This window comes from Talpa europaea (assembly GCF_964194135.1).
Source record: "Talpa europaea genome assembly, chromosome: 11".
NCBI classification, from domain to species: Eukaryota; Metazoa; Chordata; class Mammalia; order Eulipotyphla; family Talpidae; genus Talpa; species Talpa europaea.
The window spans coordinates 9,570,351-9,586,257 of NC_140078.1; positions in this window are offsets into that span (position 1 = coordinate 9,570,351).

Consider the following 15,907-nt stretch of genomic DNA (forward strand, 5'->3'; position numbering starts at 1 on the left):
CCCCACTTTTCACAGTGCTGCTCATTAAACCACCCAGTGGTGGCTTCCTTCCTCCTAGGGTCACCTCTCAAATGGAAACTTTCTCTCAGTTTCTGTTTCTTGATTTGCAGATCAGAAAGTAGCAGCAGGAGGCAGTGGGGCTGGATGGGTAGGAGAGCAGCCCCTCCTGTCAGAGATCTGGTTCTAACGCCTGATTCTGCTCCTGACTGTGTGACCTTGAGGGTGTTCTTGATGATATAAATGACATTCATCACAAATATTAGAACTATTAGAAAAATTAGTCCTAAGAAGTATAAATTGCTCAACTAAGGTTATAAGGAAGCCTGGGGCTCATGTTCAACTTCAGAACACTCTACTCTTCTGTATTCCCGTGGACCAGAGGTGACACAGGCATGGGGATCTCACCTGTCCTGGACCTGAGGACTCCTCCCCTTATAGGTGCAATTGGGATTTTATCAGCGGAGTCCAGCTGAACTTTCTGAGCTGGTGGGAACATTCTATGTCTGCAGAATAGGGCAGTCGCTAGCTACCTGTGCCTATTAAACATTGGGGATGTAGTTAGTGTAAACAAGGAAGTGGAATTTTTATTTTGTTTGCTCATATATGTACAAATAATCACATAAAGCTAGTGGCCACCACATTAGACAGCTCAAGTGTGGAGATGGGGGTTTCAGGCAATGGTGCAAAGAATCTCTCCTAGTTCATATCTTCTCCCCTTATTCTTACTCTTTCCTCCTGTCACCTCTCTCAGCCCCAGCAATTCATCACCCTTACACATCTCCCTCCTTCTTACAGCCTAGGTCTATGGAAGAGAGCAGCAGGAACTGTGACAACCGTTGTATTTTCATACACCCAGCAAGGTGAAACAAACTCCTTTGTGATTCCCGTGTTGAAAGACAAGACGAATACCTGCTATAAATAAAGCTGAATAAAGATCCTTTTCTAGATGGCTTCCATTGTTCCCTACTCCCTTATCATATTCATGCTGAGATAATTTCCAGCTTCTCAGATCCTCAATAGTTATAAAACATACCATTACCTCATTTTCATTTCATTAGATTTACAGGTCACAAGACTACTTTGATCCTTACCAAGTTCATCATTAATAGTTTCAGAATAATGATTCTTTCCGCTTCAGCATGAACCCGATACAGAACTTCCTACTTGTGTATTCTTTGATCTCCTACTTCCCACTTTTAACTCTCTGTCTAGACAATAGCAGTTAATGGAGTTTTCGAAATGCCAGTGTGCATTTCACATCCATGAACACAGTCCCCACGCTGCTCTGTAACCTCACAGCAAAAGTAGTCATTTCTTTCCAAACCATCTAATCCTGATGGATGTCATGAGGAAGTCTGCCTGGGTCACATAGCTAATAAACCAACAGCTCTCCGAGGCTATGTGTCTATGGTATCTTTAATTAACTCTACAGAGTCCTTCAGGAGACGTGGGCTTTGGAGGCTGACAGTCATGGATTTGAATCCTGACTACATTGCTTACCGGTGAAGAAAACATCACCCAACCTCTTTAAGACTCAGTTTTCTTATCTGTAGCATGGAAGAATGAGATACTGCATTTGCACGGTAGTGGAAGTGTTATAGGGCAACCCCAATATAAAACAGGTTGCCTGGCTGTAGGTCCTCACCCGTGCACTTAAAAGGGACTTATGAATACTCCACTGCAGGCATACACAAAAGGTTCATGAAAAGTTTATTTACAAGGGAAAGGGAATTAAGGAAATGTACAACTCAGGGAGACAATAGGGAAATAAAGTCTTTCATGCGTCCTACCCGATCTGCCGACCTGGAAATCCAAAGGCACTCTCCGAGCTGGCCGGACGCTGCAAGCTGGCGGGGAGCCAAAGTGGGGGATCCCCTCCAAAGCCCACGTGTCTGGCTTTATACCAAACCTGGCTGCTTAACCCCACCCTCAGGTCCCAGCCACCTTCCCTTTGGTGGTGATGGGATTTGGAGTTCCCAAGTGTCTTTGGCTTTGGCCTGGGGTGGGGGTGGAGTCCATAAAGCCTGCATGGAATTAGGACATCCTTTTCCCCCAACAGAAGGACCGAGGATTTATATGTTAAGTAAAATATTGGAGTCGTTGAAAGCATGGACTCTACTACTAATACACTGCTCTGTGATCTTGGGAGATTTACCCACCTCTTTGAGCCTCAATTGTCACATCTATAAGATGGGAACAGTAACACTACCTACCTCTTGGCATGTCAGGGGGATTAATAAAGGACATACACAAAGGCTTCGGAACAATGTGTGACTCAGGAAGCATTCACCTACTAGTGTGTCCTGGGAGAGCTGCTCAGTCATTGACCATTCTCTTTATAGCAGATTCTTCTGGTTTTCTATGTTGTGGCCTCCTCTGGCCATCGGAGAGGTACATGCACACTTCCAGAAAGGAAAAAGAAAAAAATCTCTTGCAAGTGCATAAAATATGATTAAAGGAGAAACAAAGAAAACCAATTAATTATACTGAAATGCAGTCATCAAAATATTAAAAAGACAAAGATGAGCCATAATGCAGTATGTGTGTCTTTATTAAGGGATTACATAATATGATCTAGTGGCAAGCCTTATATACCTATAATTTCAAAGTTATTACAAGTGCAAACAATATTTCAATAGTTCAACACATTTGCAACATGTGTAATGTGCTGTGTATTAACAAGTGGCGTTGATGTAGCCAGCTCTGCTATTACTTCTGTTTGTTGCCCGCTGCATAATGGAAAGAGATGCTGGATTTTAGTCAGTGGTAAATGAAAATGAGGAGGTAGGTTTTTCCCATCCAAGCTCATGAAGCCAGGTTAAGCAACCCTTTATTCTCAGTTGCAGGTCCAAAGACACAGATTAGGAGCTGACCCCAAAACTCGCCTCCTGTCCCATTACATGGCCTCTGGTTGGAAAAGTAACAACTTTCCAAAACAGAAGCACACAGTCTAACATGAGTTTGCAGGAGGGGACAAGCTTCTACAGGCTAGTGCTTGCTGAGCTGTCTTGGCTGGCACTGCTCTGTGTGTTACATATATTAAAGCAACAACATTCACAGTAGCCCTTTGAGATAGGGCTTATCACTATTCCTATGTTACAAAGGAAGAAACTAAGCGATTAGGTAACAGCCAGTAAATGGTGGAGCCAGGATTTGGACCCAAGCAGTCTGAATCCATAGTCTATGCTCCTAGCTACTGTGCTATTCTACCTCTGTGCCTGAGTAAGGAGGGGAAGGGATATGTAAACTAACACCTCTAGGATGAGTAAGAGTTAATTAAAGAAGTGAAAGGGAAGGAAGAAGGAAGGATGAAGGAGTTGGAAAAGGGACAGGAGAGTATCTTAAGCAGAGGGAAGGAGAGGTGCAAAATCCCTGAGGTATAAAGAATATGGGATGTGGTTAATGTCTCTTTTGCTGTGCAGAAGCTTTTTAGTTCGACGTAATCCCAGGTGTTGATCTTTTCCTTGACTGTCTTTGCTTTGGGTGATGAGTCTTCAAAGATGTTATTGCGATGCATGTCTTATAGTGTTTTACCTAGTTCTTTTTTTTAAAGATATATTTTTTTAATTTATCTTTAAAGATTTATTTATTTATTTATACAAGAACTAGGGTACAGACCAGGGGTGCAGGAGGGTGAGAGGATGCACCAGAGACAGAGTGGGGAACAGAGCAGGCAGACTGAAGAAATACACTGCTGAGGGGAGCAGTGGGCGAGACAGGAGAGGTCTTCCGCGCCATATGGGACCCTCACCGGCCAGGGGGATCGAACCGGTGCTGCAGAGGCTGCGGACAGCTTCACAGCACTGCGCTCAACCGCCTGCGCCACCAGGGGGGGGCCCATGTCCAGTTCTTTTATCCATTTTGAGTAGATTTTTGAGCACAGTGAGAGGTAGTGGTCTAGTTTCATTTTTTTGCATGTGGTGGTCCACTTTTCCCAGCACCATTTATTGAACAAACTGTCCGTGTTCCATTGCATAGTCTTTGCCCCTTTGTCAAAGATCAGTTGTCCATGTAAGTGTGTTTTTATAGATGACTGGATCAAGAAGATGTGGCACATATACAATATGGAATATTACTCGGCAATCAAAAAAGATAAACTTATGTCATTCGCAGCAACGTGGATGGAGCTGGAAGGAATTATGCTCAGTGAAATAAGCCAGAAGGAAAAAGAAAAATACTGGATGGTTTCACTTATAGCAGGAATATAGGGGAACCCAATAAAACATCAGTGTAAAAAAATAATAACAGTACAAAGCACAACAAAGCAAAAATGAACAATTATAAATCAGAGCCATCCTGCAGGGGAGGAGGCGGGAGAGGGATCAGAGGGAGGGAGGGAGGAGCACAGGGGACTGAGGTGATGGTGCACGGGGGCATTGGTGAAGGAAATTCTATGGGGACTACACCTGAGGGGGGGGAAGCAAATATTGTTTAAAAATGAACAATGATGTAAAAAAATAAAAAAATATAAAAAAAGAATATGGTGAGTTTAGGGCACAAAAGTATACAAACGGGGTTGCAAGTTAGAAAGCAAGAGGAAGATGGTATCATACATGGCATAAAGGTTCCACATTTTGCAGAGACTTGAAAGCAGCTTCGTCATTATTCTAAGGACATAGGGAATGATAATCAAGTTTGTTATATAATAATATCGCTCCAGGAATAGGAGAGAAAGAATTGGAGTGGAAGCAAAAGGTTTAGTTTGGAGGCTGGCGAAATGGTCCAAGCTAAGGAGGATGATATTTTGGACTACAGGGACACAGAGAAATGGACAGACTTTAGAAAGATTTGGGGGAAAGTATCTGGTCCATCAGATGTGAGGGCAAGGGATACCTCTGTAGCTGACTGTATTTCCCAGTTGTATCTCCCATACACACTTTATGCTTAATATCATAGATATTATCGACAAAAGAGGAATCAAAAAAATCTCCCCAAGAACAAAAACAAGGGCCAGGTGGCTTTACAAGCACATGCTATTGCATAAAATTCCAGTTAAAAAATATCAGTCTGACAAGGACACTGCATCACTTCTATGTATTCCTGCCCAAAATGTATAACCTGAATCTAACAACAAAGCAATCTCAGACAAGCATCTGTGAGGTATGTTCTATAAAGCAAATGTCCTGGACTCATCAAAAATGCCAAGGTCATGAGAGACAAAGAAAGTCTGAAGAACTGTTGCAGGTTAAAGGAGACTAAAGAGACTTAAAAACCAAAGGTAATATGTAATCGTAGACAGGCCAGAAAAAAAGGGTTCCCTTTGTTCTATAGAACATTCGTCAGACAACTGGTGAAATTCAAAGAAGGCCTTTAGATTAGATAATACTGAGATGATACAGAGAAAGAGACACACGGGAATTATAAAGCAAACATGGTGAAATATTCAACATTTGGGGCATCTGGGTGAAGGACGTGGAATACCGTGCAACACAGAGGATCAAAAATTCAAGACACCCATCTCCTGTGGGTGTGATCTTGGGGAGGCTGTATAAGCGCTCTGTGCCTCAGCTGACCTGTAAAATGGACACAATCAAAGTATTTATCAAGGAGAATATATGACACAGAATGCTACAAACTATAAGGGGAGAGGTGAAAACAAACCTACCATTACATTAAAAATTTAAACAATTGAATAACAAGATACAATTAAGAAGGCCAAACAAATGCAGAAAGAAGACCTAAACCTGACTCCAGACATATGCAGACCATGTAAATACTGTAATTCTTAGGCATCTTAAGAAAAACATAAATAAACCCAGTAGAAAAATGATCTAGACATATCAACAGGCTAGGAAGAAACCTGGATAAACTGTAAGAAAGGATGCTCAATGTTACTAAACTCAGGAAAATTAAAAAAGAAAAACAAAGATATCATTTCACACTATCATCAAACATAAGCAAAAATAAATGAAAAAAGTCTGAAAATATCAAAAGTTGGCAAGGATATCTAGAAATGGTACTTCTTATACATCATTGGCAGGAGTGTACACTACGCTTCTTCGGAGAGCAATCTGGCTAAACCTTCTGAAGTTCAAGGTGTGCTATACACCAAAGTCATCAATTCTACACCTACTTGTGTATCCTAGAAAACTCTAACACGTGCAACAAGGAGAGATACACTAATATGCTCCATGCGGCACTCATGACGATAGGAAAGAAATTTAACTGTTTCTTAGCACAGATACATAAACTGTGGCTGACACACGCAACAAAATACTGTGTGGAAAATAAGTTGAACAAGTTAAAGCAGTAGTTTTCAGGCTTTAGGATAGACTGGTGAAGGGAAAAAATGCTGGTCCTACCCCTAGAACTTCTGATTCAATGGATTTCAGGTGGGGCCAAAATTTTGCATTTCTAACAACTTTTCAGAGATTGCTGGTCCAGTAGCATCACTTTGAGAACCACTAAACTCGTTATACATTTTGACACAGTTAAATCCCAAAAACCTAGTACAGTTAAAACAAAATAAAAGCTAGTTGTGAAGGATACATAGCATATGCGTAAACATATTAAACAACAGTCTGTAGTTGATACATATACATGTATATATTTTTATAATAAAATTACATAATATATATGGAAAAGTATTTCAGAAGAGTAATTACCTCTGGGAAGGGTGGAGAAGGAAATGGGGGGAGAGTCTTGGCTGTTAATATATCATTTTATTTCTGAAGTGCAAATTTTCAAAGATATTTGCATTTGCTTAATCATAGGGTGAAGAAAGGTATACATTATTTTATGTACTTTAACATATGTTTGAATTTTCAGGAATTTTCAAAGTTGAAATTGTATCGTACCTACCACATAAGGTTGTTGTGAAGACCAAATGAGATCATGTGAAATTTCTGGTAGATAAAAATAGCAAGATGAAGTTGAGTCATCAAATCTCTGTCCCTGTATATCTAACCAAAATAATAATAATAAATTAATATATTAAAATTTAAGAGAATCAGTTAAACAACAAAAAGGGTACAAACTGATGGCACAGCATCAAAAAGTGGGTAACCAAGGAAAGAAACAGAATATTCTGGACTAAGTCAAATGTGATTCTTAATCTGCCCCACAAAAGGATACTAGGAGAGCAGAATACTAGGAAACTTTTCACCTAGAGGGAGCTTACGACCTGGGACAAAGTAAAAGAAAATTTCCTGGGCGTAGAAGTCTCTATCTGCCTCCAGGAACAATCACCTGGAATGGGGAAAAAAATACCTAGATTCCATTTTCCCATTATGATCCACCACATGGATCTGAAGCCAAATATCTGTTCATATGCATTGGACATGCCTTGCACTATTCATAAGGAGAAAATCTAGACAATAAAGTGTGTCCCTAGCTCTTCAAGTTTTTACCTGTTTGCAACTACATATTCTAACGATTATTCACCTAATTCTATCTCTCCAATAGACAGTAATATCTACGACAGTATTTGTTCAGGACAGTACACAGCAAGTAGGGTATAATAAATCACAGGGCCACCAACTAGGAGTAAATGAGTGGAAGAGTGAGCGTATTAGCAGGTGTCAAAGAAACTGACTCCCCATTGTATTCCCTGACTTCCCACTGTATTCAAATGACAAACCTAACGTTTTTTACTTGGCATGCACTGTACACCGGCAGAAAAACGAGACCCCATAGGGTCTCAGGCATTTCCTAATAAAAGGGTCTACCTGATTCATACAGATGGCTGTGAGTAATAGAGTGTACTTACAATCAAGTGAGCAAATTCTGTTCCCTGTGATAGATATATTCTATAGGCCAATGAACAACACAACATTTTACATATTTCACAGTCGACAGTTACATTCTGAGAAATTTATTCTTGACATTGAATGAAGAAGGAAGAAATAACTCAAGAAACTGTGACTATATCACCAGAGACTTTTAGCCTCTTGTCAGTTAAATAGGCTACACCGCCTATTTAAATGTAAATTAAAATAAATCATTTTCTCTACCTCTCTGCTCTCTTTGTTCCGTGTGATCCGGAGGTTACAAGAAATAACCTCCAATACAAACCCCTATAGGTGTTTTGGGTTTTGTTCTATTTAGAACTAAATCAAAGTATTTTAGGATTTAAATGTTCTACTTCCACAGTTGACGAGGAAAGCGGGCGGTCTGAAAACTAGAAGAAAAGCAGCGCCTTTGGGGTGGGGGTGGAGGGAGCAGAAAACAGGTCTGAGACCCATCCCCAGCCTGAGGACGCCGTTGCTAGGCAACCCTCGCGTGCCCAACCGCCGCGGGAGGGCCGCCGTCTCCTCGTTGCTAAGGAGCTCCACGCCCCAACTCAGCCCTGCCGTAAACCCGCGCGCTCTTGCGACACCGCCGCGCCTGCCGCTGCGTGCGCGCCCTCTGCCCCCACTCTCCGCCCCGGCCGCCATTGCCTCGTGCCCGCGCCGGTCGGTTGGTGGCGCCTTTGTCCTACGGCGGGCAGGTGGGCTGAGGCGGAGGCGGCAGCGGCGGGCCTGAGGCGAAGGAGCGGCCGGGCGCCCGCCGCACTGGTAGCGGTGAGTGCCGGGAAGCGATGGCCGCCCGCCAAGGCGAGGGGCTGACGGGCCGGCGGTTGAGGGGGGGCCCGGGCCGGATGGGGAGGCCGAGCCGGGAGGGCCCGCTCGACGCGCGGCCGCGGCCTCCGCTCCTCCGCGGGCGCGCGCGGGGCTGCGCATGCCCGGTGCGGGGCGCGGCCTCCTGCTCCCGTCAGGCCCGGGCCGGGGCGGCCGCGGGGGCCTCGGGTCAGCGGCGCCGCCCCGCGTCCTCGGAGCCGCCGGGAGGCCGGGCTCGCGCGCCCGCGCCCTGTTCTCCGGGAGGCGAAGCCGCGCGCCCGCTGGGCCCCAGCGAGGAGGCGGCGCCGCGGGCGCTGGACCCGGGCGCGGCGGGGCGCCCGGCCGCGCGTTCTCGGGGTTCCCCGGCGCCGCGCGGCGGATCGAGCGCGACCCCCCTTCGCCGCCGCCGCGCGGCCCCCTAACAGCATCCTCGAGGCGTCTCCTTGTCCTGTGACACCCCACCCATTTTATAGCGCGGACCCCAGGCCCCAGCACGGGGAGCACGGTGCCTGAGGGGACCCTGGAACCTGGCGACCGCGCCCTCGTCCCGACCTGGCGCCCGCCCGCCCGCCCGCCAGGGGCGGCTTTTAGGACGGCGTTTCCCAAACTCCAGCCTCGCGTTGCACCCTGGCGCCCGCCCGCCCGCCCTCCGCACGGCCGCTCACCACACGTCACTCTCTCCCTCTTCCTTTCTCCAATGCGTTTGTTGAAGGTGGAATCGTAAATCACACACCGTGCCATGGAAAGCCAGTTATTCGAACGCTCATAAAAAATAATAAATACCTATCTATGAAAAGAAACAGCGCGTCCTTGTTCCTCCTGAAATTATTCTGCGTTCCACGCTTTGGGAAACGCTGTCCTAGGAGTGCGGGGTTCGTGGCGAGCCTCTGGCTTCCGCTCTGCGTCCAGGAGTTTTCCCTGAGGCATTGCCGAGTCCACGAAATGCCCCAGGATCTTGGGGACTGATGATTAACGTCACACGCTTTCTCCTTGTAAACTGGGCTCGTTGTTGGTCGGCAGCGAGCGCCTGAGGGAGCGGCCAGGACCCGCCTCTCAAGGACACGGGGCGCCTCCTGGGTGCCTCCTGGGTGCCTCCTCGCTGCTCTGGTTGCGTTGCGTTGCGTTGCGGTGCAGCACCCGCCTGACAGTTCACAGAAGAGATTTCCGCAGACGCCCGTTGAGCTGTTTTGGTTTTTGACAACTCTAGACTTCATGTTTTCTGTATGAGTCAGTCTGGGTGTGAAAACTAACTTTGTGTTGACTTTTTCGAACCAGTAAAGCCCAAGCTTTGCATTGTGGGAATTGGCACTCGTGTGGCTGTTCAGCATCACTTTGTTCCTTCATTCTGGTTTCTTTGCCTTTCTTTTGGCTTGGCTACTACCAGATATCCTTTGAAACCTCTGACCTTTTAGCCTAGAAGATGAGAACAACGATCTTATGTGTAGGACGGGCTGGAGGAAACCATATCACAAGGCCTAGTGACAGGGGTTTTTCTAGGTGCAGGTGGCTCAACGTCACATGCCTGTGAACGCCACATGTTTAAAGGAGGCATTGACAGATTCACTTATTTATAGGTTGACAGCAGTCTGTTCTATTTGTATTGTGCTCATAAGCTCTGTTTTTGTGTGTGAGAGCAGGCTAACTTTATTTCATTGAAAGGAAACTCAGAAAAGTCAGCTCAAACCAAAAGTCAGCTCAAAGGTTTTTGCCCCCAAACTGTAAAGTAAAAAAAAATAATATTCCTTGGGGTTATTTTGGTATGAGCACAGCGGAGAACTTACATCAGGGCGCAGTAATTTTCTCCACATTGCTAAGCAGAAGTTCTGTTAAAGAAGAAACAAGGATCTTATTTTACTTGAGTCCATTTCAGAACTTAAACAAGTGGAACCTCATCTGCCAGCTTTAGAAGTTAGAGAAAGAGCCCGATAGTTTGACACTTCATATTCAATAACTGTTGCAAGTATTCCATCTGTGTGGCCTGCAGATGGCAGTGCCTTTGTGCAATCTATTACTACTGGGAGCTTTTTGGAATTCAGTTGTGCTTTGAAGAATGGAAAACCTTAGGAGGAAATACAGTTAATGCTTTGTTACCTTCTGTTTACATGGTTTGTTTGCGCTGGACTCCCCACCTGAGGAATGAAAGGTCTACTCCTGACTCACTTTATCCTTCATGGTTGTGATCACATACAGCCAGCAAGCATATGGCTTACAAAGATCATCTCCTTTGCTCCTACCAGTCATCTTGTGAGATAGGTAGATGGGATGATGATGATGACGATGATGATGATGTCTTTGCCACTGAGGAAACAATGGCTAAGAGAGATTAGATTTCTTGCCCAAATCACATATTTTGTAGAACATATGTAAGATAATGAAAATAAAGGATTTCATGATCAAGCAAAATTGAGAAATGTTGAGGTAGAGCGGTCCTTGTCCAAAACTTCTCAGAGGCGTGAACGTATTAAGCATGTGCGATGTAGATGTCCAAGAGAAGAAGGTATCCTTGCGCCCTGCTCTGGCAGTCTCCCACAGACATCTTGAAGTACTAGTTTTCCCCCAAACTCCTCTTTCCTTTCTGTACCTTGTGGTTTACTAATTACTGTGTATCTTTCAGAAAAGTGCTTTTTAAAGCTCAGTTGGCTTTATTGTGCCAAAAGACTTGTCCTGTGCACAGTATGGACTAAACTGTTCAGCTTAAGCAAAGTTAAACTCTCGAGTTAAAAGGGCAGTACCCAACAGAAATAACCCTCTATGTTATTCTCGTTAAATGAGAGGCATTAGTGAAAGGATAGGGTATAACCACTCTCTGAAGCAGCAGCACATTAGGGAAATATGAAGTATACTGACAGCTAAATATATAATACCAGCATGCCTGCTGCTTTTTAAATGGTGGTTTTATTACCACCAAATATGAATATTTATAGGAACAGTCATTTTCATTAGTTATCCTATCACTAAGACGTAATAGGTCAACTGGACCAATTACTTTCATGTTTAGAAAATAATTCCCCTCAAAAAATCAGAATTCGGGCCTCCCTGGTGATGCAGGCGGTTGAGTGCAGCGCTGTGAAGCTGTCTGTGGCCTCCGCAGCGCCAGTTCCATCCCTGCCGGCCCTGGAGATACCCCCATGGCGAGCAGACCTCTCCTGTCTCACCTGCTGCTTCCCTCAGCAGTGTATTTCAGTCAGTCTGCCTGTTCTGCTCCCCACTCTGTCTCTGGTGAATCCTCTCACCCTCCCGCACATCTGGCCTATCCCCTGGTTCTTGTATAAATAAATCTTTTTTTAAAAAAATCAGAATTCTTCCAGACTATAAAACTCTTCTTCCCTTTATTTCATATTCAGAATAACAGTATCGATGACCTATATAAAGACTGGCAACTTTAGGCAAGGATCATGGCAACTAAAGATTCACCAGAGATCAGTCATAAAGCAGAGTGTCTTGTGAGTTAGCTCTGTGCAGAGTATCTGATAGCTTAACTGTGGAATTATTTGAGTGGTCCCTGGTTTGGATCTGGAATAACGGAATTACTAAAGATTAGGTTGATTCTGCATCTAGTGGCAAAGCTTTTGAGAACTCTGAATGATAAATAATTTGGCTTAAGTGAGTACATTTTATTATGCAATTGGAAATTGAGATAGTAATAACATATATTTAGGTTGAGAGATGATATAAGACGTTTATTTGTAATCTCACCAGGAAATATTTTGATATCATAAAAATAGGGAAAACATGGTTTTCTTTCAGTTTCCAAATTTAGGACTGTAAAGATATAACTGAACCTTTTGCAGCCTTTGGGAGACTCACATCAGACAACATTGGAATCACCAGAACAGCTTGTTGGAAATGCAAACTCCTAGATGCCGCTCCTTATCCCCAGCTCCCAAGTGACTAGTATCTGGAAGTAGAGCACAGGGAATCTGACTTTCAAAAGCCACTTTTGTGGTTTTGTGTACATAAAAGTTTGAAAACTCCTAGTTTGGACAATGAGTTTTTGCTCATTTTGACAGTAGAAGAAATTCTAGAGCTAATATACTCATCCCAGATTACTAATAGGAATTAGCATTCTGATTTATGGTTAGATTTTCATCAATGGGTTCATTTAAGCGAGACCTCAATTTATTTATATATATATATATATATTGGCTTTATCATTTGAACTAGAAATCATAGTAAGAGTTAGAATATCTGTAGAGTTTTCAATACTTTAATTTTCTCCATTCACATCAGTAGGATGCTTTCACCTTCTTGAGAGCAAGGAAAGCAGACATACCAAGTTCCACAGTCTGCTTATTAACTTTAAATTTGCTCCATTTTACAAATGTAGTAGTGTGGATGTAAAATTATGTGTGGCCCTTTTCCTCTTTTTGCAAGGATTTGCATTTAGAAATGAAGACAAATTACTTCAAAAGAAGCAGGAGTCGTAGCCCCTGCCAGAAAAATAGAACTGGACAGCTCTGGTTTGCAAAATTTAGGGAGAACTTTAGTTGGCAATTTGCTCTTTATTTGCCAACGAAGTGGTAAATGTACTATCAAAAAGTGGCAAACTCAGTGGTTAATATTTTTCTTGTCATTTTATAACTAGCTAATTAGAAAAAGAAATTTAAAAGTTTAGGATACTTTTTAAATGATCAAATGAAATTGAAGAGAAGTGAAAGGGGGCAAGTGGACTGACCTTATGATGACCATTATTACTTTGGTCACTTTGCAAATGGGTTGAGTCCACTTCCTTTGGGTGGACTCAAGGGGGCCAAGGGATTATGCTTTCTGTACTGTTTTCAGGGATTATATCTTTACAGATTTTCACCATTGTCATGACATTTTCTTTGTAACAGATAATGAGTTATTTCCCTTTGAGCACAGTTTAGAGAGGTTTATTGGACTTAATTACATCGTATGATATATCTGCTAAAAGGATGAATAGGAGTTCCCACAACACTTGCCAAGAATCAGTGGAGAAATTTGTTTAAGTACAGATTCCTAAGTTTCTTGCTCAGAGTAAATTTGAGCTGTGGCCTGGAATCTGCTTTTTAACCATCCTTTCAGTTTGTGTTGATGTATCTTCATTAAACAAATGGGATCTGGAGAATGAAAAATACAGATATGCGAATGGGAGGAATGGGGAGTTGTTTCATGAGTCTAGAGAATTTTGATTCTGCAAGATGAAAGTGTTCTGGAGAGCTATTGCTTGACAATATACTGAATACTACTGAACACTTCAAAATGGTTATGGTAAGAAATTGTGTGTGAGCGTGTTTTTAATTTTTAGATTTTTTTTTTTTCCCCCCACATAGGCTAGTTGTTTCTTTCTGGACATGGAAGTGAACTTATGGATTGTTAGCTATTAATTGCTGATTGCTCTGGCCATTGGTTCACTTTATAGATCTTTATTGAAGGTAAAATCATGACTGCTTAAGTATTTTTCCCCACCTGTTTCCTTTAGTGGGAAGCCAGCGATACTTGAAAACTTTACTGTAATACTCAATATTTTGAATGTCTTAGGTTTCAGTCTTCCCTCTCTCATTTTTTGGATAACATACATCCAGTAAGCCTTCATCAATTTGGCTTCACCGAGACTCTGTTTATGGTAGTTCACGTCACAGCTTCACAGCGGGCCTGTTACCACCAACCCCGCCAAAGACTAGAACTCAGATTTGCTGATCCTGGCCAAGTGCGCTTCCCTCAAAAGAAGTAAAATAGGCAGGAAGTCAAATGTTAAGAGAAAATACCCGTCTGAAGGATTGAAATAAATAGAATCTTAGTAGCAAAACTCAGAAACTTTTAGTAGTTTGGGGTAATAGAAATGAAAGTGGCAGTTGAATAAGTAGGGTCTACCCCTATGGAGTGTCGAGGCACTTAAAGATTGGAGTGACTGGCCTTTTCCAGGTTCCATCAGCGCTTGTGAGGAAGAATGTTCCTCACAAGAGTGAGGAAGTTAAAAGTGGTCAGGATGCAATATAACATTGTATTTAAACCCTTTGGAATTGGGCAGATTTGGCTTTGACTCCTCCTTCTGCCTCTTGATCATTGTATGGTCCCAGGTAAATCACTTGATTTCTCTAAACCTTAAAATTTTCCATTCACATAATAAAGAGCTTAGTAGTATTTAACTCCCAAGAGTTAGAGAAAGAATTAAATGACATAGGGCACATAATATTCTTGGTACAGACTCTGGGACATAGTTCACATTCTGCAAATGTAAGTTACCATTGCTGTTCCTAGGATTGATAGTCTAATACAATTGAAGATATGATTATTTTATTTCAAGAATTAAGGAGATAATCAATATGAGGAAATGAGTAGTTTTCAAAGTGAGCTTTAGGGGTTGATTTTAAAACAGAGCACTCTCTTACCCCTCAATGGGTACAGTATACTTTGTTATACTATCCCTGATGGAACAATACACCATCAAAAGTCACCTTCATAAATACAGTTCGTGAGCAGTCCTGTCCTTCCCCCTCCCAGTTTAGGGAATTTACTGTGTGATATCTGCTGTCTCGTCAGTATCGCTTTCCAAGTTACATTATCTTTACTGTCTGTCATCATGTCTTTTTCAATTTAGTAATTCCTGATTGTTAGTTGGTTTTCAACTAAACCTTTTGGGCAGTTTTATTTCATTTGTAGTGTCTCATTAATTTACACAGGTTTCTAGATTCTCTCAGCAGCTAATGGTGGCACTTTTACTAAATGCTGTCATCCTACCCTTGTTTAGAATAGTCGTCTTTCCATTGCAGTAACCTGTCAACTATAAAAATTGATTTTAAGGTAAAGAGTTGGTGGTTTAATTGAAAAATAGATGGCATGGGCCTCCCCGGTGGCGCAGCGGTTGAGCGCTGGGTTGCGAACCTGCCCGCGGCCTCTAACGGCGCTGGTTCGATCCCCGGCTGCTCCCCGGCCACCAGAAGAGGGTCCCACATGGCGCGCAGACCTCTCCTGCGGCCTGCTGCTCCCCTCAGCAGTGTATTCCGGTCCTTCTGCCTGCTCTGCTCCCGGCTCTGGTGAATTCTCTCACCCTCCCGTGCTTCTGGCTGTACCCGGTGCATGTGTAAACAAAACAAACAAACAAATAAATAAATAAATAAAAACATGCCTCTATAAAAAAAAAAATAGATGGCATGAAGCAGTTCTTAATGTAGGAATGAAACATGCATTTTTATTTATGGTATTTTCCAGGGACCATTGTGTGATCCCTGTCTGACATGCTAGTCTAAAATAAAACTGTAGATTAGGTATTGTGTCTTTCTTTGGGTGTTGTTTACCCCGTTCTTTGTGATTTAAAACAGCTCTGCCCCTTCCTATCTAATAACATGTTTTCTAGATTTTTTTCTGACTTCTTTTATAAAATCCCTTCAGTTGGCACTGTTTTACTT